The 23,315-nt window shown below is 36.2% G+C and overlaps 1 long non-coding RNA gene across 2 annotated transcripts in view; it reads right to left on the bottom strand.

Moving 5' to 3' along the window:
- Nucleotides 1-1,381: 1,381 nt before the first annotated feature.
- LOC113982704 overlaps nt 1,382-23,315 on the bottom strand; it is a 49,695-nt gene continuing 27,761 nt past the window's right edge. For both annotated transcript variants that reach the window (XR_005566753.1, XR_005566754.1), the window contains exons 4-10: nt 21,378-22,219; nt 17,860-17,985; nt 12,683-12,772; nt 10,661-10,732; nt 7,862-7,901; nt 4,809-4,907; nt 1,382-2,032 (exon numbers count right to left, since the gene is read on the bottom strand). This is a non-coding gene — a long non-coding RNA (uncharacterized LOC113982704). The remainder of the gene's footprint in view (nt 2,033-4,808; nt 4,908-7,861; nt 7,902-10,660; nt 10,733-12,682; nt 12,773-17,859; nt 17,986-21,377; nt 22,220-23,315) is intronic.

The following is a 23,315-nucleotide window of genomic DNA, read 5'->3' as shown; positions in this document are numbered from 1 at the left end:
TTTTAAGCAAACCTTTTAAAAAAAAACCCAGCTTACAAACACACTGAATCAGCAGAGGATTATCAAATGGCCTAATCTGTTTACTTTTGAAATTTTATTGAAAGCAGTGAAAAGATCAGGATCTCCACCAGAATCCAGTGGCATGGCTGGGGATTGGTTTGTGGCCTGCATTTTCTGAAGCAGAGCCTCAACCTTTGACATCTCCTGACCTCGTGTTGCAACAGAAAAGTTTTGTGACTCCCCTCTGATCCAGCCATAGAAAAAGAGAGAGAGAGGTAACGACCTCAAGTTTGGAAACTCATGACCTGGAACAACTAAAAATTTTGCCTTAGTAAAGGCTACAAAATCAGTCACCCCTTCCTCAGAAGCCATCCAGAGTTTTTTCCAGGGCAAGAGCACAGACACCCAAGGGCCGATTTTTAAATTGTGCCTTGTCCTTTTTTCCCTGCTGCAGTGTCAGCCACCAGCACTGCTTGCCTGTGTAAAACCTGGACCTCACACCACAAAGAAAATCTATGTGAACATACAGCTGTGTGTTCAGGCATAATTTTGAAAGACATCACTCAAAGTATCATTTTTTATTTGCCAAAAAAATCATATTTCATAGGTTATGAAGCAAAAAAAAAAAAACAACGGATTTTTTAAAATGGCTTTAAAATGTTAGTGGAAAAACACTGCTGTCACCTGGTAGCTGCACCTGTAGTGAAAGAAGTGGTAGGAAAGTAGTTGTATGACATGAAATGTCAAATCCACTTCAGACCACGTGGCTTGAAGCTTCTGGTGAAATTACTGAATTGAAAGCATCATTTGCCCAGTTTTCACAGCATATCAGTTAATAAATGCACTGATGTCTTGCTGCAATGCCATATGCAAACAATGCAGATGTGGAGGGAATTTGGTAAAGGATATAAACATGGAAAAAACAAACAAAGGATCAGGTGTTTTACCTGTTGTCAAAATGCCCAAGTAATTCCTGTTTCTGAGGTTTCTTTAGGTGTTGTGTGAGCAGATAGGCCTTATTCAGCTTGTGGATTTTTTTCAGGACCTTTCTCTAACATCCACAGAGTAAATAAAGATAATAGAAGCAGGACTAACATGTATTACTGAGGTGACTTGCTTTGTGAGCCAGCTGACAGGACTACATGTCAGCAGTTGGCATCAGAAGGTTACCCCTGGTCTCTCACTCCCTGCTGGATATAAAGCTCTTCAGTTACCAACATTTTATTTTTTACATTGGAATCAGGATTCTCTACAGGCAGGCTCCAGAGTTTTTTTTCTTTTCCTTTGGAGCATACTTGCTCTTAGCTGAGCTCAAAAGTCTTAAAAATGATACATCAATTCTATCTGATTTCCTAATATACCAATTACTTACACTGTGGATGCACGTGAAAATCTTTAAACAAAACTATTTTGATCTTTCAGTTAATACTGCTGTAATATTTTAATTTAGCTGTTAATGAAGGAGACTACAATTCACCAGTGTAAAGTAGTATTGATGCATTTTTGCTGTTTAAAGTATCTAAGCTTCAGTCAGACAGACCGAATCCTTTTACTGAAATCATGGCCTTTCTATAGGAACCGATATAAAATAGTCTCTAAACACTGATTTTTATAAGTAAAACTTTTCTTTTGTTTGTAGGTCAGGATAAGAATTAAAACAAAACACACACACACAAAGGACAAAATGTGTTCTGTCATCTACAACAAGGCCCATATGAAGGGCTTTAGGAAAGGCTGAGAAAAATCCATTCGGGATGTTTCAGGATTGGCCCCCATGTGTCAAGAAAAATAAGTGAATGCAGTAATTGCACTGAAGGGGCATTTCTATTTGTTATGGATTGCTACTGTTAAAATGCCAATTAAGGTCAGCAAAATCCAGATTTTTGCTTTGATGCTGCTGCTGTTTGTATTAAAGCTTTCTTTTGTAATCAAAGGCCTATTTCAAATCACCCAAACTGCACACAGCTCTGTCAGTCAGTAGGTGCCTGGATGCTGCTGTCAGTCAGAAGGATCTCCACTGAATTCACTGGACCTGCATCCATAAAAAATGCAAGTGAGATCACGTTAAAATTTCTGGAACCTGAGGAAAGAATTGGGTTAATTTTTTATTATATGTTAACACGAACACAGAGCCCATCATATTAAATAATATATGAGGAATTGGGCATTGCTTTTTTTCAGTGATATATTTTATACCTTATGGTACAAGAATCCGTGAAGATTATGCCTGTTAGGTGCTATTCAATGTGGATTATTTTAAAATGGTAACTTTTCATTGGCCATGTCAATTGAATAGGCATAACTCAGAGTTCAAATGTGCTACCTGTTTTACTAAGGATATTTAGAAATATCTAGTATTTAGTCTTTCCTAAATTGCATTCCTCTTTGTATTTTTACTCTGAGTGATCTTTCTGTATGTATAGAAAACTGCCTAGGGAGTTGGAAAATATCTTTAAATTCTTTAAAATGAAAGTTGTTATATGATTCTATTATGTATCATTTTCTTCTATAAACTTATGTTCACTCTGTCACTGAAGTATCCTTAAAAATGAGAAATGCAGGTCAATGGCTAATGATGATTATTCTGTTTTATTTTTTGCTTTTGGAGAGCTGAAAGAAGAAAAATTGTCCTGTATTGTCTGGGCTTCCTGCAAAATGTTTTGCACTTCCCAATACCAACAGTATTTCTTAGAGTGTTGCCTAAGAATTCACTTTGTTGAATGGACAGGACCATTTTATACATTCAGAGCAATGACTTAGAGGCTGTTTGAAAAACTACAATTTTCCTGTGTAGTGAACTAACAGAAAATGATGAAATCCTGAGGTATTGTTGGAAAGTTGTTCTAACTTAAAAATCTTTTCTTTGTAGTTTCATTTTTGATGTTCCACAGCATTCACCACTTCCTGCATGGCTCTGAACCGCAGGGAAAATGAGGGACTTTTGGGGGCAGATGTGTTTCCTTTACACTATCATAATGCCCCTAAAAATCCTTATTGCTCTTGCAGTATTCTTCTGTGTTGCTGGGCCTGGTGAGAACTACTTGAAGACCTGGCCTAAAAATACAGCTTTTCTCTAAAAACACTTTAAAAACACCACTGAGTTTTATTTTGTTTGTCTTATATTATTTTTAGTTGTGTTTACTGCTGCTTAAAATATAAATGGCAAGATATGCAACCACCTGTTGGTAAACAAATGTCATAAGTCATAAATCCAAGGGACATGCTGATAACTGCATGGTATTATGAAGAGGGATATATTTTGGCTTAAGAGCGAGAGCTTCATTCTTTTGGTACAATTAACTTGTTTTTAACATAAGAATTTAGCATCTGTGTCTCTGAAAATATGACAGACATTTTGCAAGCTGACTTGAATGACTGCTCAGGTGGACCTCAGTTAGAATATCAATTTTAGAAACATGCACCAAGTCATTTATCAAATGCATGGATCTGTCCAGTACTTTTATTTAAATTAAATGTACCAAAATACCCAAGTTTTCATACAGTCCCAAAATAAAATTATGATTAAACCTAGAAAAGATATTGTGGGTTCTCAGCTGTTCTGTGCTTATCCAACTCTAAAGGTCTTTGTGTGGGCATTCCTCTTGCTGAGAGGCTTTTGAGGGAGGTGGGATGGCCCAGTCCCTTGGGAATGCTGTGTGGCTCCTCTCCCTGCCCCTCTGGGTGAGCGTGAGAGATCTCCAGGGATCTCCTGGGCACAGTTTATTCCTGCTGGGTGACAGCTTCCCCTGGAGCCTGCAGTTTTCCAGTTCTTGAAGGAGGAGGCAGAACACACCCCCGTAAACACGGTTTGTTTGTGCCTGGGTATTTCAGCCCAATATATCATCAGGTTGACATGTGCAGCGCTGGTAACATTTATTTCAGTAGCTGTGTGTGGGACAGCACTGTCACTGCTTTGTGTTAAATGGACTCCTGACTCCATCGACGAGCTTAAAGGAAATAATAGATGGTGTCACTTCGTCCCTCTGACAGGGGCTACTGAGATCCTTAAATAGCCTCCAAAATACTGGGTGACATAGGAAAGAAACTAACTGGGTGGCTTCACCCCCCCCTTTTATATTAAAGTTTAATCTCCAAGCAAATGCTCTTCATTCTGCTAAAGGACTGTGTCTCATTTTTCAGGCAAGAAAAGCCTTACAGGTCAAGTCATGTCCTACAGGTCACAAAGTGGACTTGCTGTTACAGCTGAAACTCAGAACTTCTGATGCCAAATAAACACCACAATAACAAGAATGTTCCTTTCTAGGAGGACTGAACAGGCAGTGTTGAATATTGTACTCACAGGTCAAAACACACTGGTATATGCATTCTTATAAGGTATTAAATTAATCAATTAAATTAATTGTAAAGTTTTTGGCACTTTTTTTTTCTAACCGTGCAAAAGTGCATGTTCAGCAAACTTTTTATTTCCAAGTCACATTCCTTAGGTAAAGACTCTGTATCTAATTGGAAATGTTAAAAAAAAAAGGCATGAGACAGCATATATTCTATGGAGTTCTGCAGTGTTAAGATCAGTGAAGGGAGTACTCCCAGAGCTACAAAATGTATCACCTTGCTACAGAAGACCTAATATGAACAGATTGGAGTTTTAATTACTTTTTAAAAGTCTTTTGGGGGCTATGCTAGTCACAGGATGATGTAAAGAATACTGTGATGATAGATTTGAGCATTAAAAATGATCTAATTTTGTATTTGTCCTGTGTCAGCATCTTATCTTACACGTAATCTTTCAAGGATATCAGAATTAATTTTTTTTCCTAATGTAAGCAATCTTTCATAAAATTTCTTACCTGCATAACTTGTAGGCTTCAACAGCTGATTCTTGCATACAAAACTACTTCTATACATCCAGGCCAGAGCAAAAGTCAGGTTCTTTCTGAACACGTGCTCTGCAAATATGTAAAAATATATTTATCATATGACATTACTTTCAAGAAAAATATATGGTTAGATCTAGAAATCTCGAGATTAAATTCAAGGAAAAGAATCAAAATAAGTAACACTAAATTCCAGTCCCTTTTATATCTAAGAGGAATCACCTGACATACAATTGTCATTTTTTTGCACATTTTTATCACTGAAGAATAAGGATCAGAAAAGAGAGCCAAGCACATGTTTCGAGATGTATATTTAAGCTCTTGAATTCAAACACTTGCTTCATGTTGTTTATTTTAAGTATTTAAACCATTTGGGTTTGAAATGGTATGTCACAAAACCCTCTGGATCTGACAGAGCCCCAGAGGAAGGCCTGCAAAAGTCATCTGTAAAACTGTCCACTGAAGCTAAAAGCACTTTGGGAATAGGCTGGGAGTAACTTTCAGTATTAAACATTCTGTAAAAGATCATTTTTTTTCTCTGGTTGTTCTTTAAATATGAGCAAAGCGAAGATTTCTATTAGCCTCTTCTTAGGGGGTTCGATTTCTTTTAATCAAGAGACATTAACCAAGAGACAAATTGCTCTAAAAGTTAGAACAGTAGCAAGTAGGTAATATTTTTCAAATAGAATTTCCACAGTGGAAAAGATATTATGTATTTGTTATGTGCCAAGAATTGAGTAATGTGAGAATGCTTTGATTCTTTTACAAAATGGAAGAGCATTAACAGCATTTCAGTTTTTTATTATATATATTTATTTTATTTTTTTATTATATATAAAATTCCTGTGATTACCAACAGTCTCCTAAAAGATAAACAAAAATAGCAGAAAAGACATGCAGTTATTAAATAGGCTGAATAAGAGAAACCAGTCTCATTTATATATTGAAGAAACACATTATTATCTCAAGTTTTGAACATTACCTCAACTGTATGTACACTATTTAAATGTTATTTAGACTACAGAATTAATTTGTTGCCATTGATGGCTGATTAAAGAAGTGTAAATGGTTTTGGTTTTTCTCCTTAACTTTTGAATGCATGCAAACAATTTTATTCCCATATTTAAATCACCGGTGCCAAGATTGTGACTGAAGTGGATCTTTACGGTTGTATTTTAAACAAGTGCAAATGTCAGTTAGGAAGTACAGTGCTGACAGGATCTCAGTTAGAGCTGGAAGGGCATACAGGAATCATTGTAAGTTAATAAAGATCATTAAAAGAAATCACACACTTCATAATCAGGCTTTCATCAAGATAGATAATATGACCTATTTTACACTTAAGCAATTAGAAGATGAAATACTTGGAGATGATTAATTTCTTCTGTAGTTAGACTTAACAGGAGATATTGCCCAAGAAATAATCTACTGAGAAACTCAATTCTTAATCAAAATTGGTTTCTGGTTGATTACTGGGTATTGGTTTGGTTTTTTAAAGAAAAAGCCACTTTAAAATTTTCCTTACTTTTCAAATGATGAATACTATTTTGTATATTCTTTTAAAAATGAAATCTACAGCCTTGCTGTGACTGCTGACTGAGGCCTTTGGAAATCTCAATAATGAGAGCACCATAAAAATCAAACTAGATTGCAGCAGGTTAATTTTGAACAGAGGAAGCAATAGGATATTCATATATAAAGCCAGGGAATCTGTGCTAGTCGTTTTTGGAGTTCTGAACTAATCCGTAACAGAACTATCCCATGACTGCAGCTGGCAGTAAGGAGAACTGAGTGAGCCCAGAAGATCCCCAGATTGTAGTTTGAATCAAACATAGGCTTTGTGGTATAATCTGGGCTCATAGTCAAATAATCTAGATACCTTGATAATTCATATAAAATCATCTTATCTTAGAAATTTATTCTAACTTGTACCAGAATTTTATTATTTTAAAACTCTGGGTGTATTTAAAACCAAAAAAGGAAACAAACCCCTTCTTAGAACATATCTGAAATGAAAATTATAGAGTTTTTGTTCCAGTCTGAGCATTAGGAGATGAATGTTGCATCAAGAGGTTCTGGATTCAGGGTCTGGGCCCTGATTGCCCCTGGCCAGTCACAGGAGGGTGGAAAATGCCCTGACTAGAGCCTAAGCCAGGTAAGGTACTGCAGGCACTTCACCTGCCAGAGGGAGCAGTGCAGCTCCCACCTCATTTCAGAATGCATTTTAATCTGGAATAGTCAGCTCTGGCCTACAACACAGTATCTTTCTGCACCAGCTCCATTGCTATCCTCTCCTTTCCAGATTACCCAGTTAATAAACAGAAAATTCCAAGAAGTCAAAGAAGACCCACCCCAAAGCAGAGGTAGCTCCTCCTGCCAGAAAGCAAGGCCTGAGGCCCCTGATAACACACAACCCTCCTGCAAACACCCCGGAGAGGGGCAAGGGGGCAAAACTGCCCCAATGAAGCACCTCAAGGCTCTCGATTTCCTCCTAAAGCAGGACCCTGCACGCCTCCAAAGCCCGGGGGTCACACAGCCCCTGGAGCAGGAGAGGAGTCCGCAGGGTGGGCTGGGAGGGGCCAGCGGGTGCCTCTGTCCTTTGTGCTGCACCGGGGCTGCCCGAAGCACACGGCACACTGCGCTCCCTCCGCTGCTGCTCCAGGGCTTCGCTGACTTCTTCTCAGATGTCAGTCCCAAGACAGCAAAGAGATGGTGACCTGCTGCCTCGGGAGTTTCATCCCACTTAACTCCCTAAGGCATCTCCTTTGGCACTGTTGATAGTGGGATTGAAAAATTGCCTGCAACTGTGGTTGGCAGACAAAACAAACTTCAACGACACAATTTTAACTGATTTCCCTACGAATTAAGATGAGAAGAGCAGTGCACTTGAACAGCAAATCTGCAGAGTATATTACAATACCTGTCATAGCAAATTTATCTTAATGCAAAAAAACTTAACATTTCTAATGAAGCATAATAATTGGGTGGTATTGACATTATTACATATTCCAAGGATATATTCTCACCTTTTCACAGAGAGCAGAAAACTGTATTTTCCCATTCTACCTGTGGAACATTTAAAAACACTTCAGTTTTTTTCACTAATGCACAAGAATACTACTGTGTTATGGCAGAAACATGGAGCTTTGAACCTATATGGGAGATAGGGACTTTGTTTCTCCTCTGTGATTCTGCATCTCCCAGTCCTGACCTACATGTTTAACACTGAGGCGTTAAAAGGTTGGAAAGAACAAATAATAACTTTAAGGTGCTGCACCTTATGTTGGAACGTTTTTTAGTCTGTAGATAATTATTACCAATCTTAGAACACCGAAAAATTTGGGCTGAGAAAACCAATTTTGGGAACAAACAATAAAAAAGAGTAAAGCAAAGTCTCTAGACTGCAGGCCACTTGCCAGCTCTTCTCGCAGGAACTTTCAGTTCTGCTGCTTGCTTTGAGTGTAGCAAAAAGATAAACATTTTCTTGTTGCAAGTGAAAAAACATTGCCATGCATGACAAGTTGATAAGCACTATCAGCAGTTTATTAGTTCATTGGAACCAGATACAAAAAGTGGTGGAAAGTTTTGATGTGTTGCTGAAAAAAGAAAAATAACTGGTCAATGCCCAGAATTATTGTGCTGGAAAAAGGTTTTCTATTCTTAGTAACTGGAGTTTTCACTGCTATAGACAATTTTGCTTTCTGTTTGTAGTAAATTCCTCAATGTATCTGCCTCCTTTGTATCCCTTGCACCACTGTGTGGTGGGTCTGTATTTCCAGGTGGGACAGATGCAGCAGTCTAAATTCTACACTGATAAACAACTATGTTCAAGTCATGGCACAACAGGCAGAATTTGTTCGAGTGAATTAGTTATGTTAAAAATAAGCTTTTTCTGCTCTAGGTCTTTTCACATTAACTGTAGATGCTGGGATCTTATTGCCATGGTTTTGCCTGTTGTAGTTATTGAAAATTCAACATAGTGTATGTAGGTATGGTACAAAATAGGTGCTGTGATAGGTCCTGCTATACACCTCTATTTAGCACTTGCTTGATTAAATTCTTGTCTGATTATTTTTCTGCTGTTGGCCTATGTGCCTTACAACAAATTGATAGTGTTTGACTCTTGATATTGTCACCAAATCTGTATCTGTACTAAGATCTGCCAAAGTAAATATTAAAAATCCTGCCATACATCCCAAATGTCATTTTTAGTTTCCCTTTTGTAAGGGTATGCAGCATAGTATAAACAAGGGGAAACGATGAGATAAGGCAGTGATGTAGTATCAGGGTTTACCAGCCAAACTTGGATGTGGGTATATTGATCACAGATGATAAAAACATAAGGAAAAAGGTTGCAGGTTTCAGGAAGAGACTTATATCCTACACTGTAATGACTTTTTGTATCATTTATTTTATTGAACAATTATTTTAGAAAAGTTTTCATGTTTTTTCTTACAAAAGTAACCATGCTATTTCATAGCCCTTTTCCCCCACTAAGACAGGCTTTTAAGCACCATTGACGTTTGTGGTATGCCAATTTTTATGGCTCTAGAGAAATAACAATAATACACTTAGGAGAAAATTGAGACACATTATGTCTGGAAAATGTTGTTACACTCCGTCAAAGAAATAAGAAGAACTTATTTTAATATCCTGTCTCACAATATGGGGTAAAATGGACAAGAAAATTAGGACGGGTAGATGAAATGTATACTTTAGCACGATGTGAGCAGTGACCAGACAGCTAATATTTTCAGTTATTTGCAAGACTTCAATGATTCCCAGATGCCTGAAGTAGGGCAAGGAGGAGGACTAGGAATTTCTTCTGGATTTGATGGTTGCTTGGCGCTGTGGAATGTAGATACCTTTGCCCATTTGTATAAGAATTGTGTCCTTTGCCTTGGCTTCCCAGTGGGAGCTCACAACTGAATACACAGACAGTCTTTCAGGACTTCCTTCCTCCTTTATTGAGGGCACAGACACAGGAGATGCATGTGCAGGATGTTTATGGAAAAGAATTAGAAAGTTCTACTCTTACAGCAACTGAATGCTCCTGAGAGTGTCACACACGTGGATATTTGGTGAAAGTAAACACGCTCCTGTCTGTTTTGAAGGAGAAAGAGCAAAGGCTTTTTTTCCCTCTGTGTTTTCAGACATTATATAAAATTCTGCTGCAAGAAAGAAATTGTTTGTGTGCAGATGCTTGGCTGCCTTGAAAATATAAACAGTTTTCTTGGTAGCATATTTATTCACCATATTAATATTAGTCAACTAAAAGTTATTATTTTTTAATTGAACTGCTCTCAGGCTAATAGCACAGAAGTATTGCTATTGGCATGCTAGATATTTTCAATTAATTAAGTAAATAAGTTCACTAATTTAATAAATTATTCTTCAATCAGTTATTTATTAAATTCATTTATTTAATTGCTTATCTTGGTTTCTTCTGATTCTCAAATCTAGACTATTAAAACTTGAGCAACAGACCAGACACTGACATGTACATGGAAATTCAGGAGTGGGATATGGCTTGAAATTAAAGCTCTCTTGATACAGGACACAGTTCCACTATTAAGCAACTGGGGCTAAGAGCAGCTCTAAAGGATTCAGAATGTGAGCAGTCTGGTAAGAGGGCCAATAAGGTGAACATTTCAATGGAAATCTTTTGTGAGCTCAAAAGCTTCTTGCTGTGCAAAGAAATTCCTCCAAAATGTCTGGTATTTGATGGCAGCAGACCTTTGCATTGTGATAACCAGCAGATAATCTGGTTTTTTATAATCTATATTGTGATAATCAGCAGGTAGCACCTTATGAAACTACTGTACCTTGACTGGGGCGTGAAGAAAGCAGGATGCTAATGATCATCAGTCCACTGGATCAAGGGATTTGGTGTAGGCCTGTAACAGAAATAGTAAGCTGTGAGAATGCAGAAGCAAAGGAAGTATGTCCCAGATTAGCTGACTGGCTGCCTACAGGAGCATCACATTGCTTAAAGAATAAACTGTCTTTCAACTTCACACCAACAAGTTGGGTGCAGGTATTTCATAAGCTGAATAGATCACATATGGCAAGCACAGACACACCAGACAGATGGCATTTGTCTTCTGAGGTCTAAGAATATTTTTCCTTAGTTTGTGCCATAAGGAGCAAATAAAACTAAGATAAAATGGAAGAGAATATTGTTTGATAACATTTGTCTTATACTGTGCCTGCTGGAGTTAATGTTCAGGGTAGAATAAAGTTCATATATTATAAAAGGTCACTGATCTAGCACTTTAGACTCATTATCCTGCCTAAACTAGATTTTTTAACTTTTTGTAATCAAGTTCTCCTAGGTTAGGTTAGGTCTCCCAAAACAAGTATCCTCTTTCAAGAAGGAACACTGATTTTAAAACAAAATTTTATCTGAATTATCTTAAAAGCCTTGTTCAATTTTAGAGTAACGACATGAGACTTCAATGGAGAATTTGCTATTTGTTCTGTTACCCTGACTTAAGTCTAGAGAAAAAACCAGACTCCCATGGTAGCTGGTACAGCATTCAGTCAGGTAGTAGTATGGAAGTTCACAGCAACTGAAGTTTTGGCTCAGATTGTTCTGGAACTTGGAAAACACCTTAGCAGCATTTAGGGGAAAATCTCTCTTCCAAAGAATTATTATCAAGCCAGTTCTAAAATGTCTGAGAGAGATAAATCTAAATCTCTTAGAACCTTTTTCAAAGAAAAGTAAAAGAAATGGTCACACAAAATTATATCTGCATATTGAAGTATAAGTCAGCAGCAATGTAGCAAGGAAATATTTTAACTTAGTTAAGTTTTTAACTAAGAGATATTTGCATTTGGCCAAATACGTAATGTTTGAATGCAGGATTTATTTAACACTAAGTTAAAATCTTCTGAAAATAATGTAGACAATGAATGTGTGTTAAAATCTTTTTCTTATCCAAGAATTTATGTACCCTGTTCCAAATGCTGACATGGTTTGTAGTTATTATTTTTTATTTTACAACGAAGTTCAGACAAAATCATTGAGCCACAGTATCAGTTCACTGGTCTTATCAAATCTAAATTGTGCAGTTACCTCCATGTCTTTTTACACAGGAATGTAAATTCACTACTAACACAGAATGAATAGGAAAAAATTCAGAAATAGGACTTTAAAATAAAAAGAAAGCTAAAACAATATTTATTTGCCTCCATTTAATATCTGATGTAATTCTGAAAGATTATGTAAGTATTGACTTGAATGTATTTAAGACAACAAGCTGTTGTCTCGTTTTCATTTTGTTGTTGGATCTACTATTTTTGCAATACCCTCCAGTTCAAGTAATGATAACGAGCTTGTGATTTCCACTGGTGACAGTGACCACAGAAATGTGGTGAGGGGGAGAACAACAACTCATTGACTGAAATGACTCCCTGTTTGTCAGAGCACTCTTGCAAGAAACCTGTTGGCAAAATGAAAATTATATAACTGTTACTATTCCATCTGCATCTTTCAAAATCATTAAATTAAATGCATGAATGAAGGAAAAAGCAAAACTGTTTTATCTGTAAAGGTATAAATACATACAAAATTGTTTTCATGAATTACTTTATATGCAGTCAAATGCATAATTCTTCTTCTACAGCCAGCTTTTCCTTTTGTTTTTTGTGTTCTTTCACATTAATGGAAAAGACATAAAACAATAGCAAGATACCAGTAGGGATTTGCATAATGCCCTGTTACATCACATCTCAATGTACAACAGAATTTGCAAAATTTCATAGTACAGGACCTTGTATTGAATATTGCAAGATGTACTTAGTGTCCAAAGGATTCCTAATTATCCATATATTTGCATAATTACCATGAAAATTATTTCCTTCGCAGTGCACGAACATTTCAAACTTTGGCCTCGAATTCTTGTCACCTTTCACACACCTGCCACCCCAGTACTCTGCAAAAGATTTCAAAAACTTAATTTTTGAGAAACAAAACATTGGCAACCTGTCAGGGAGACAAGCAAAAGAAGACATATGCATAGAGAAGCAAACAAATGTGTGTGTTCACAACTCACCACAAATTCATGGAGAAATATGTGAATGGAGAATAACAACAATTAAGAACTGCATTTCTTAATGTCTGAGTTCTCAGAGAATATCCAACATTCCTTAGGCATAAAGAATATTCGTGTTGTTCCAGCAGCTGATTTAATTTGCAATATGTGTGTCTCCCAGAGCAACAAACTGTATTTGTATTTAGTCAATACAGTGATAACCTGAAATGTGTTTGGAACTGCAGCATCACAGGCCTGACTGCACAATGAAGTTAACGGGAGCTGTGCTTCAGCACTGAGGCTGGGTCAAAATGAAGATCTGAGTGTGTCCCATATCACCTTTGAGAAGGCATCTCTCCTCCTACTCACACATCATTGCAGATGTAGCTGGAAAGGCACTTCTAGGACCCCTTCATTTAAAACAACGGGCCAGCAGTATTTTTTTTTGGAGGATGCATATTGGGAGCACTCCCTGATTCTGAAACACCTCATTTTGGAATGTTTTGTAGGGAATTCTGATTATTTGGTGGAGAAACTGTTGTGAAGCAGTGGCTCAGACGTGGTGCACCAGGAGTACTGCACCAGGAATTCATCTCAACGAGCTCTAGTGTTTATCTCTGCTCAAATATCAATATCTCTGCACCTAGATATCAATACCTCTGCTCTTTACCTAATGTGTTTCTGCACTGATAGGAAATTACATGGAGCTCCCTTCTGAATTTCAAAAAATATGAATTAAGTATGAATTAAGAATCCTTACAAATTTTCATGAAACTGAGACAATTGCAAGGCAATAAACCTTTGTTGGAAAGGTGCTAGTTAGTTGTGCTTGTAGCCTTACTCGCCTCAAATATAATTTGATCCTCTACATTTAAAACTGAACTTTTCCACACTGGAATTGTTTTAATAACAGAAGAGATGTGTTAGTTAGTCATTGATAGCCACAGATTATATCCCTAAGTAAGAATCCAGTCTTTATTACCATAATAAAAGAGCTCCAAGACACAAGAATGTGGTAGCAAAGAAAGGGATCTTCCAAAACCTATGTAACAAAAGTACTATCAGAATAATTCTCTAAGTATGTGCTGCTTCAGTATGCAGTTTTTAATCATTAAAAAGTGCAGTCTTTTGTAACTTGAAGATAAAGACTTTAATGAGAATTTTTGTGAATGCATTACTTTCCTGTTAAAATACTTGGAACGCCTTGTTAATCCTAGTAAAGCAGCAAATGGCATGTAAAGATGAATGGAATTGAAGAATATAGTCTTCCTCTATGGAAAAAAAAGTACTACACAGCTGAATGATAAGTTCTTCACAGAAAAGTATAAACTGAGTAGAGTAATAGAAAGAATTCCTATCAAGGCTAATTTAGTTCTTACTGAAGTAAAAAATGTTACAATTTTAAAAAATCTTGATTAAACAATTTTTGATAATATGGGAACATTATCATACATTGTATAACATTATCTGTACTCCTATGGGTGCAATATCTATTTCTACTTAATTTTTAGATTTACAGCCATATTGATTGTTCTCAGCCAGGGCCTAAATTTGAGTGATTGAAATAATGACCAAACATTTCAGAATACAGGAAACGTATTGTACCAGGTTCTGCCTCACTGCAACAAATGATCATTTAAGGAGCAAGATCCAACCATTACCTGTGTATATTTATAGCTACACAGATACACACACATATGGTTTGCTTTAGTGGATGTGAAGGAAATACCCCTTTTCTATAAAATCCACTTTTAATGGCTCCAGGATGATTTAACAGCGTAACCTCCCTAAAGATGATGGTCTGGTTTTGCAGAATAAGTCCAGATTCAGAGTAGAATCTTTCAAAACTCAGCAAATTCCTCTTTGAGTCCTAACTATCTCCAATTCTTGTCATATGAGAGGATGACTAACTCTTTGACAGCACCCATTTCTCTTCACTGATAATAGGGTACTCCTCAGTCATCTTGTTCATCACTGTACCTAAGTTTTAGACACCCAAAGTAAAGAGAGATTAACTATCTTTAAATTCACTATGTTCCTTAAAGGATTAAGAAATGAAAAGCCAGCACATTATTTTTCTTACATACAAGATCAGAAGAAATAATGGAAAATAGGACTATTCTAATATTGTCTCACTGTAGCTGCCTATTCTATTTATGACACCACTTTATAAAGTGCCAAGTCTAGTCATGCAACCTACAGATATTCTAAATGACAAAATAAAATTAAGCATGAATATAGAAAAAGTCAAGTATTTCTCATGCAGTAATAACTTCCACCTATAAACACATTCTAAATTGCACTAGACCAGGCTAATATAAAAAATGAAGCAACTTCTCACAGAGAAGCAACATGATCAAAGATAAAGTCTAAATGACAAAACAGTTTTACTTAGTAATTGTCTACTTAAAATTACAGGCAGTAATATTTTTTGTCATTATCATCATATTGATAAAACTTTAGAGAGCACAAGACTGTACATGAAACACTGTGTTGTAAAAACCCCTGCAGTATGAGGTTACAATGAAACTATTGAATTTCCTTATTTATAGAAGCCCTGCTGAAAATCAAAGACTGCAGAAATAAGTATCTTTATTAGCTGACATCTCCACAAGGCATAGACCCATTTGGAAAAGAAGAAACTGATCTGCACAACCATAAGTTTAGAATATCTTCAAGCAAATACATTTGTAAAAGACCATTTTGTTTCTAATGGAACACAGCAAAATGTTCTTCTGATGGAACGTTTTATTCTGAGTCCCTATTTCTGTATTTTACCCAATAAATCACTTCTATAAACTATGAGTGTTACATAGGTCAGTGTGAATTATTCAAAACCAAACCTTAATCTATGGAAAAGAATCTTGATTGGAATAGGTTTTGCTTTTAAATCAACTGGAACCCCAGACCAAATTCCCTTTAACACATTCAATATGCCTGAGCTGATTTTGGTTTCATTTCAACACAGCAAATAGTTCAATTGACAGGTAATAACGTGAAACTTGAGAGATTTTTGACCCTGATTCATCTGGAATTTGGAGCATTAGTTAGTCTAAAGTGTGATAAACTAGTATGGAAATTAAGGAATTATCCATGCTAATATTTACATGCCAAATTATTTACCAAAATGAAAAGTTTTTGCTACATTCATGAAATACAGATCCCAAATCGTACAACTGTGCTGAACAAGGGAAGTTCCCTCTCTTATTAAATGCAGAGTGGTTAAACATTGGAGCCTGTAAATGCTGCTCCATAAAAACGGCTGGTGCTGGTCCCAGAGGAGATTCTCTCTGGAACAGACTCTGAGAGCTGGATTAACACACTGAATAAATAAGGATGATGACCTTCTAGATATTACTACTGGCAATTTCTTTGTACTCATTCCTCTGGAATACTCCTGTTGGTTTAGGAGGAGAGGGCTCCACAAATTACCCCTAAGCCATATGCTTAATTGCACATGTAAACAGGCTCCTTGGCTGCGTGGGGAGCTGCCACTGCCGCGAGGATGTGTCTGTGTGGGGGGAAGTGTCACCCAGCTGTGTGTCTGTAAATCTGCAGATCTGCCTGGCCCTTCACTCCCACCAGTGTCTGGGCTGGGGCTGCCACAAGAGGCAAAAATGAGACTGGGGATGTCCTGCTGACTCCCTTATAAAAAAGCACGTTGCCTGATAACTGGAAAACTATTTTTACCTCATTTCAGTAGTTGGACCAAATGAAAAAGCTGTTGTGACGTGTTATCCCAGAGACATATTTCAGGTACTTGCTTTGAGCTGCAGCATGCTATGAAATGACCTGCATAATCCAGAAATCATCCAGGAAAACTACACTTTTTCCTTCAGAACTTTTGGGTTGTGTGTTATTTCACACTGTGCAGGACAAATACTTGATTCCATGTTTCAATGACACAAATACATATTTTCACCGAATATTTACACTCTTCACATGTGCCCATTAATAATGTAACTCTCACTCCCAGCTGTAGCATGGATTTTTACCTGTAGCATGAGGTTTATCCTTAAAGCAACTGCTTGACTGTGGTGAATAATGTAAAAAGTACATTTTCAGTCCAGCCACCTTAAACAGTGACCTAAGGGAATCACTAATGGTTAGTGACAGAAAACAACTTGGTTTACTTTGCTACTGTTTGACATTAAAAAGGTCTTTTAATGCTTGGATTAAAGTTTTCTGGCAAAATGTTCACTGCCTTCACTTGAATAAGTGATAACCACTTATTCACCAAAACAAATACTTACATACAATTCCATCAGAATTCCTCGAGTCTTTACCAGCATGAACAAATCACAATTTACAGAGGCTTTTGCCTGAAAGGCAAACTCTGCCCTTAGGTGAAGAGTCTGCCCTAAAATGCAAAAGTCTTGTTTAAAATACAAGGAGAAGCCTTCGTGGTGCTCTCTGCACTTCATTTGACTGCAGCCTTCATTTGACTATTAATCTTCTAATGCCATATATATGTAGGAAAGACATGTTAATAAAAAAGACAGCACTGACACCATTAATCATGCGTAGGAGTATATAAATACTGCAGAAATCTCTCTCACATTTAAAAGAAAATCAGCATTATAAGAATTTTCTGAGATAATTTCACTGTGGAAAAATATTTTTACTCTGAAAATATTTTACTGAAAAATATTTTTACTTTGAAAATATTTTTACTCTTTTTTATAACCATATGATTTTAATTATCATTGTTATTTCTCTGTCAGCTTTTAGTGAAATACTTATGGATGTGATATTATTGTATCTGCTCTCTATTCTGTTCGTGGGAAGGTTTGATTTAGTTAGCAATGAAGTTTGCTCCAGATGAAAAAATGCATTTCAGCCTCTGTGTCAGAACTTTGTAAACCTGGATTAGGTCAATCTGCAAATGGCTGATAGTTGGGAAAAACAGATATCTCCTCATTAAGACACATCACAATGAGGTTGTTCAAATAAAATACTTCTGTGACAAAAATGCCCAAGTTACTTACATTTAGGAAAGATTCAGCAAATAGCTGTTCTCTGATCCAGGTTTGCTGCAGGGTACTCTGGAACCTCACTCGGTTTGTGGAGTTTAAGGGCACTGGTGGAATTCACAGATTCCATACACCACAGTCCTAAAACGTTGATAAAGACCGAGTTTCAGTTACTTACATGAAATTTTTAAAGGTCATCAAAATAAAAGCTGCAAGTAAAAACTCATCACAGTGCAGCATTATTTTTACAGTAATCTCTATTTTCCAGGTATTTATAAAGCTGAGTTGTTCAGCCCATTTCCTGTTACGAAGAAATTCTTTGTAATTTTGAGGTATGCATAGTGGCATCATTCATAAAGGGGCAGAGAATAAAATGACTTAAGGTAACTATTCCAATATATAACTTTTAGGGGTTTATAGCAATCGATTTCATGTTCTACTTACAAGCTATATTGAAGAATATTATGTTTGGAAAAGAAATATTTGACCAAAATCATCTTCCACTGTACTTCTCCCTTCCCCCTTCCCCAGTCATACTGAAGCCTTTACTCTCTGTTACCCTGGAGTGTAAAAAGACCCCGCTCCTGGGGAAGTATCCAGTCCAGCTCTCATCAGGGAGTTGGGAATGTTCAAAATATTCAAAAATACATTTCAAAATCGAGGCGTGCAAAATCAGAAGAAAAATAATCTCGTATTTGAAAATATGTTTTGTGCTGACTGTATGTAGATAATTGAAAACACACATGGGTCTATTACAGTAACATATGTTAAATCTCATATCTTCAGATATTAAATCCTGAGTATTGAACCTGAATGTCAAAATAAATGTAAGGTACTACATTTATGTATTTTTGGCTATGTAAATATTCCTAAATATTACATTATGCCTTCATTTTACTTTATTTTTTGAAAGAAAACCAATTTTACTTGCTTATGGAACTTCAGCATTGATAAACAATTTCTCTTTGAAGCTATATAAAAACTCATAAACTTGAATTTTATTGCATTTTTATAGAGCTCTTGTCAATATTCCAGAGTTTGTCTTTTGGTCGGTCTTCTACTGTGAGAACTTTTGTGTCAGAGAACACACAGTCCATGTCACAGCAAGACTTTCAATTATATTTACTTTAAATAAAACTGTTTTTCTTTTTCAGGTGATAGAATTCTGTGATTATTTTTAAAAATATGTTCCTTACATCTAATATTTAAAGTAGTTTCATCTTATCTGGCATTATTCCTGGTCTGTAAGCCTGTGTTCATTGCTTTCCATATCCATGGGTGGTATTCACTACACAGAGCCAAAGTCTTGCTGTAAGTATAGAGGTGGCTTTGGCTCCAAAATCTAAATCCTAAGTCTAAATAACACTGTAGAAGTAGTTTTTATTTATGATATATAAATGCAATATCCTTCCCTGTGCAAAGTGCACTTTTGCAAGCAGATCTGTAATCTGAATTGAATAAATTCAATTGGTGGAACTCCACAGAGGAATGGAGCTGCCTGGATACAATGCTGTGTAGAACTGAGGATTTTAAATTCTTTTTACTCAGCAGAAAATAAATATATTTGGCTATTGTTTTGCAATGTTTATGGGAAAATTAAAATACCTAAATTTTTTCATAATCCTTTTTTTGCTTATTGCTTTTCTAATGGGTAAAATATTCTATTCTGCTATTCAAAGCTGTATTGAAAGTGGAGATAATTCATGCCCATACAAATGCCAGGATTATGTATATGAGCTTTAAGTGTTCACACTGAATATAACTCTGATATGAGTAGAAAACATAGAATATTTTTCCAATACAAACCACAGATTTTTGAAGGACTGTATAATCCTCACAAATGTTCTAGGGCCCACTTTTCTCTGGGGCAGGTACCCTGTCTTACATACACTGATTATACGAATAAATGCTAATAAATGAGGCATCTTTAGCTAATAATAGCAAAGATATAATTTATAGTACTAATGGAATTTACTGTATGTACTGCTATGGATTATACTTTCCCACTGTATAATCTGTTTTATTTCAACTGTAACTCAAGGATAGCAAAGGCAGGTCTGAATAAACATGAATTGGAGATGCTGCAACTGAGCACAGGAGTGTAATGATGGGAAATTTTTCCTACAAATGATCTCTTTGCAAAAAGCTTTAAATGTCTGATTTGCTCCAGAGAACTCAATCCAAACCCCTGATGTTATTAGAATGAGTGTGGCCCTTACACCATCATTCCTTGTGACTGATTTGTGCCACACAAAGATTGCACAGGAGGGAGTTTGCTCTGCCCCCACCTAAGCAGTTCCCACAAAGGCCACCACTGACACTTCCCTCAGTGCCTGCCAGGGATTTCTGCACTGTGGAGGCTGAGGAAGATGATGGCATGACTTTTAAAGAAGCCAACAGGATCATCAGATGCATACAATGATTACATTTTTGCCTGCTGATATTAATCCATTCTTAAAAGGGAATGAAAACAATATGAAAAGATGGGAGTTACACCAAACCAGCAGTGTTTTATTTCTCTCATACTTGGGAATCAGATTCCAATTAAACAGCAATGATGGTTGGCTTTTGTATTTTCATTTTCCCTTCCAGTAAGATGGAGCACTAAAAAAAAGGAAGAGAGAAGGACAGAGGTGGCAAGGCATCTAAATATGACCAAGATGGTTTATGTCAATGAGTTCAGCAAAGGGATTAGCATTTGTTTATGTGGCTGTCTCATGGAGATGGTTTGCAATGCTCCCTTACCCAGCACATCCTTCATTGCTCATATTTCAAAGGCCTTTTTTTCAGGATTCCAAACACACAAATCAAAAGTCAAATTATTAACTCAGTAGTGGAAATTGAAGCTGACTGACTCTGTCAAGTCAATGTTTACTATTAGAAATAAGTTTAAATTTCATGTCATCACCCAAATCTTGCACCCAGGAGCTTTGAGTGCTGACTGTGTCACTGTGCTGTGATACATGTTCGTGTGTTTGGGTTTCAGTGATCGGGAAGAGCAATTTCCCAATATCAGGCAAATGACTAAACATTTTTTAAGGATAACTCAGCCATTGAACATAAAAGACCCTCCCATTTCATGTTACAATTCTCATCTTTACTGTGCCTCAAGAATGCTCTGATTCATCCCTATGGAACACTTCATGTACTATAGTTTAACTTTATATTTCCATCATGATACCAACAATTTGCCAAAAAGGCAATTTCTCTCCACACCAAGTATTGCTCACTCTTAAATCAATGTATACTGTCTGCTTCCATCCCTGCTCTCTGTCTCAATTATTATTTTGTGTAAGATAAGAAAATCCCATTTTTACCACTGGAGAGCCAGGCTGCTTAGGTCACAAGATTCTCTTGGCTTAATCCTTGAGTATGAATCATGAACTTTCCCTAATAAGTCCCGGCATTCTTCAGATGATCAAGCGAGCTTACCAAGGCTTCCAGAGCTTTCCACATTAATTATCACCATGTTTAAAGTATCAAAAGCAGTAGCTGATTAAGAATTATTAAGACTATAAGTTGTTTATTCTTACTTTTCCTTTCCGTCCTCTATTTCTCACTCTCATGTGGCTTGATGTTGTGAATGGCAATAATACAACTCAGCTAATGGAAGACAACACATTAAAAAGATTATGAAAAATAGAAAACAGACTGAAAATTATCAATGTGAAAAACTGGAAACAAATTTGCTTACTTTCTACATTACACGGATCTAAATTAAGTTATAAATAATGCCCATGATTTCAGTTCAGAAAGAGCTTTTTTCTCATATTTAATATAGAAAATTGTAAGAGAACCAGACTAAGAGTAAGCCTCTACTCTGCAAACTTAGAACCTCTGCAACAGTACACACTACTAAGAAGTCATCACAAATGCCATGTGATTAAATGAGTATTCTGTTAGAAATAAATAAGATAAAGACCTTAGAAAGAAAAAAAGAAATTATTTTTTAACACTTGAAAGTGGAAACAGAATATTCATTCTGGATTTATAGTACAGAAAATTGCTGGAATAAGTCTGGATTCTTCTAAGTACTTTAAAACTGGAAATGTGGGCACAGGAAAGATTTTATATTCGTGTCCCAAATTTAGATACTAAATCTAGCAGAAGTTAAACAAGAATGAGTAATTATTACCTCATTAAGCTTAGCTACCAAAAATATTTTTGCATTTTTACCAGGATTAACACATCTAAATAAAGATTGAGTAAATTCCTCAAAGAGTCTTTTAAGTGTGGCACAGCGTGGCAGGATAGAACTATATTTTATATTTGGAGAAAATAAGTTCTGTACTTAACTGGCAGTTAATTAATCATGTGTATGTGTGGGTCCATTACACGACACGCCCAAGGCACAGTCAAAATCATCGGGGAACTTCTGTGGAGACAACAAATATTTTTACAATAATAGTGATTAAGCCTGAAAATAAAAGCAAAAAGCCCTGAAAGGAAATCAAAAGTGAGTCAAACTCACTGGTGGTTACTTTCATACTTCTCATCCAAAGTGAGTCAAAATCACCAGGCGTTACTCTCACATTCATCATCATATAAACTGTAATATAAGAATGCAGTCAAGAGGAAAAGAAGAAACAAGATGAAAGGAGCAAATCCAAGACATGGCTTTCATATTATTTCCAAAGCTGACAAATTTGAGAAGAATACCACTAAAAGTGGCATTAAATAGGAAACCCCTCTTTGAGTGCTCCAAAGAATGAGTTCTCAAAGAGAACTAAAACCAGTGGCATAACAAATCCTTCAAAATCAAATTCCGGTACTGTATTTAGATATTTACAAATTTAAAATATACACAAAATATCATAAAGGTTCAGTACAGCCCTTTTTTGAGGCATGATTTAGTGACACACTTGAGCAAGTGAGTAGCTGAACATGGGTCTTGCTTCCAAGGACTTGCATAATTTAGCACCCAAGTTCAGGAAATGACTCTAAGTAATACCAACCTGATTCAATAAGCTATTTGAAGACACAGGGTGCTGAGCATTGAATTTAATATTTCCTATGTACTTTATCAGATAAAGAGAATCTTTCTCTGGAGTAAAGGTGTCTCTGCAGACACAGAAACATTCTCTAGTTCTATTGTTTTTCTGACAGTACAGTATACAGAAATTGTGCAGAAAATCTCGAATGTATGGGTAGAGAGCGATGCCATCCCCGTCTTAAAAACCCATCATTTGTTAGAGATAAGCTCAAGCCACTTAAGTGAGAGCTAGACATAGATAGTCAACACTTTTGGAAAAAACCTTAATGTATCCTTTCCAGACTTGCTGAAAAATACTGAAAAGTTTTACAAAATCATGCAAAAATTTAAACTAAAATTTTAGGCTACTGCTGTGATGAATGTTTAGAGGAGAAGTATAAAGTTCTCCAGAAGCTGTACTGTTTGATTGTTAACTCTTTTTGTCCTGTTCCTCATTGCCTCTGAAAATATTTTGTTTTTATGGAAGGGTACAAATGTG

The sequence above is a fragment of the Pipra filicauda genome, unplaced genomic scaffold (assembly GCF_003945595.2).
Source record: "Pipra filicauda isolate LSUMZ 115617 unplaced genomic scaffold, ASM394559v2 scaffold127_size2900866_pilon, whole genome shotgun sequence".
Lineage (NCBI taxonomy): Eukaryota > Metazoa > Chordata > Aves > Passeriformes > Pipridae > Pipra > Pipra filicauda.
This window is presented reverse-complemented; position numbering and strand designations above follow the sequence as displayed.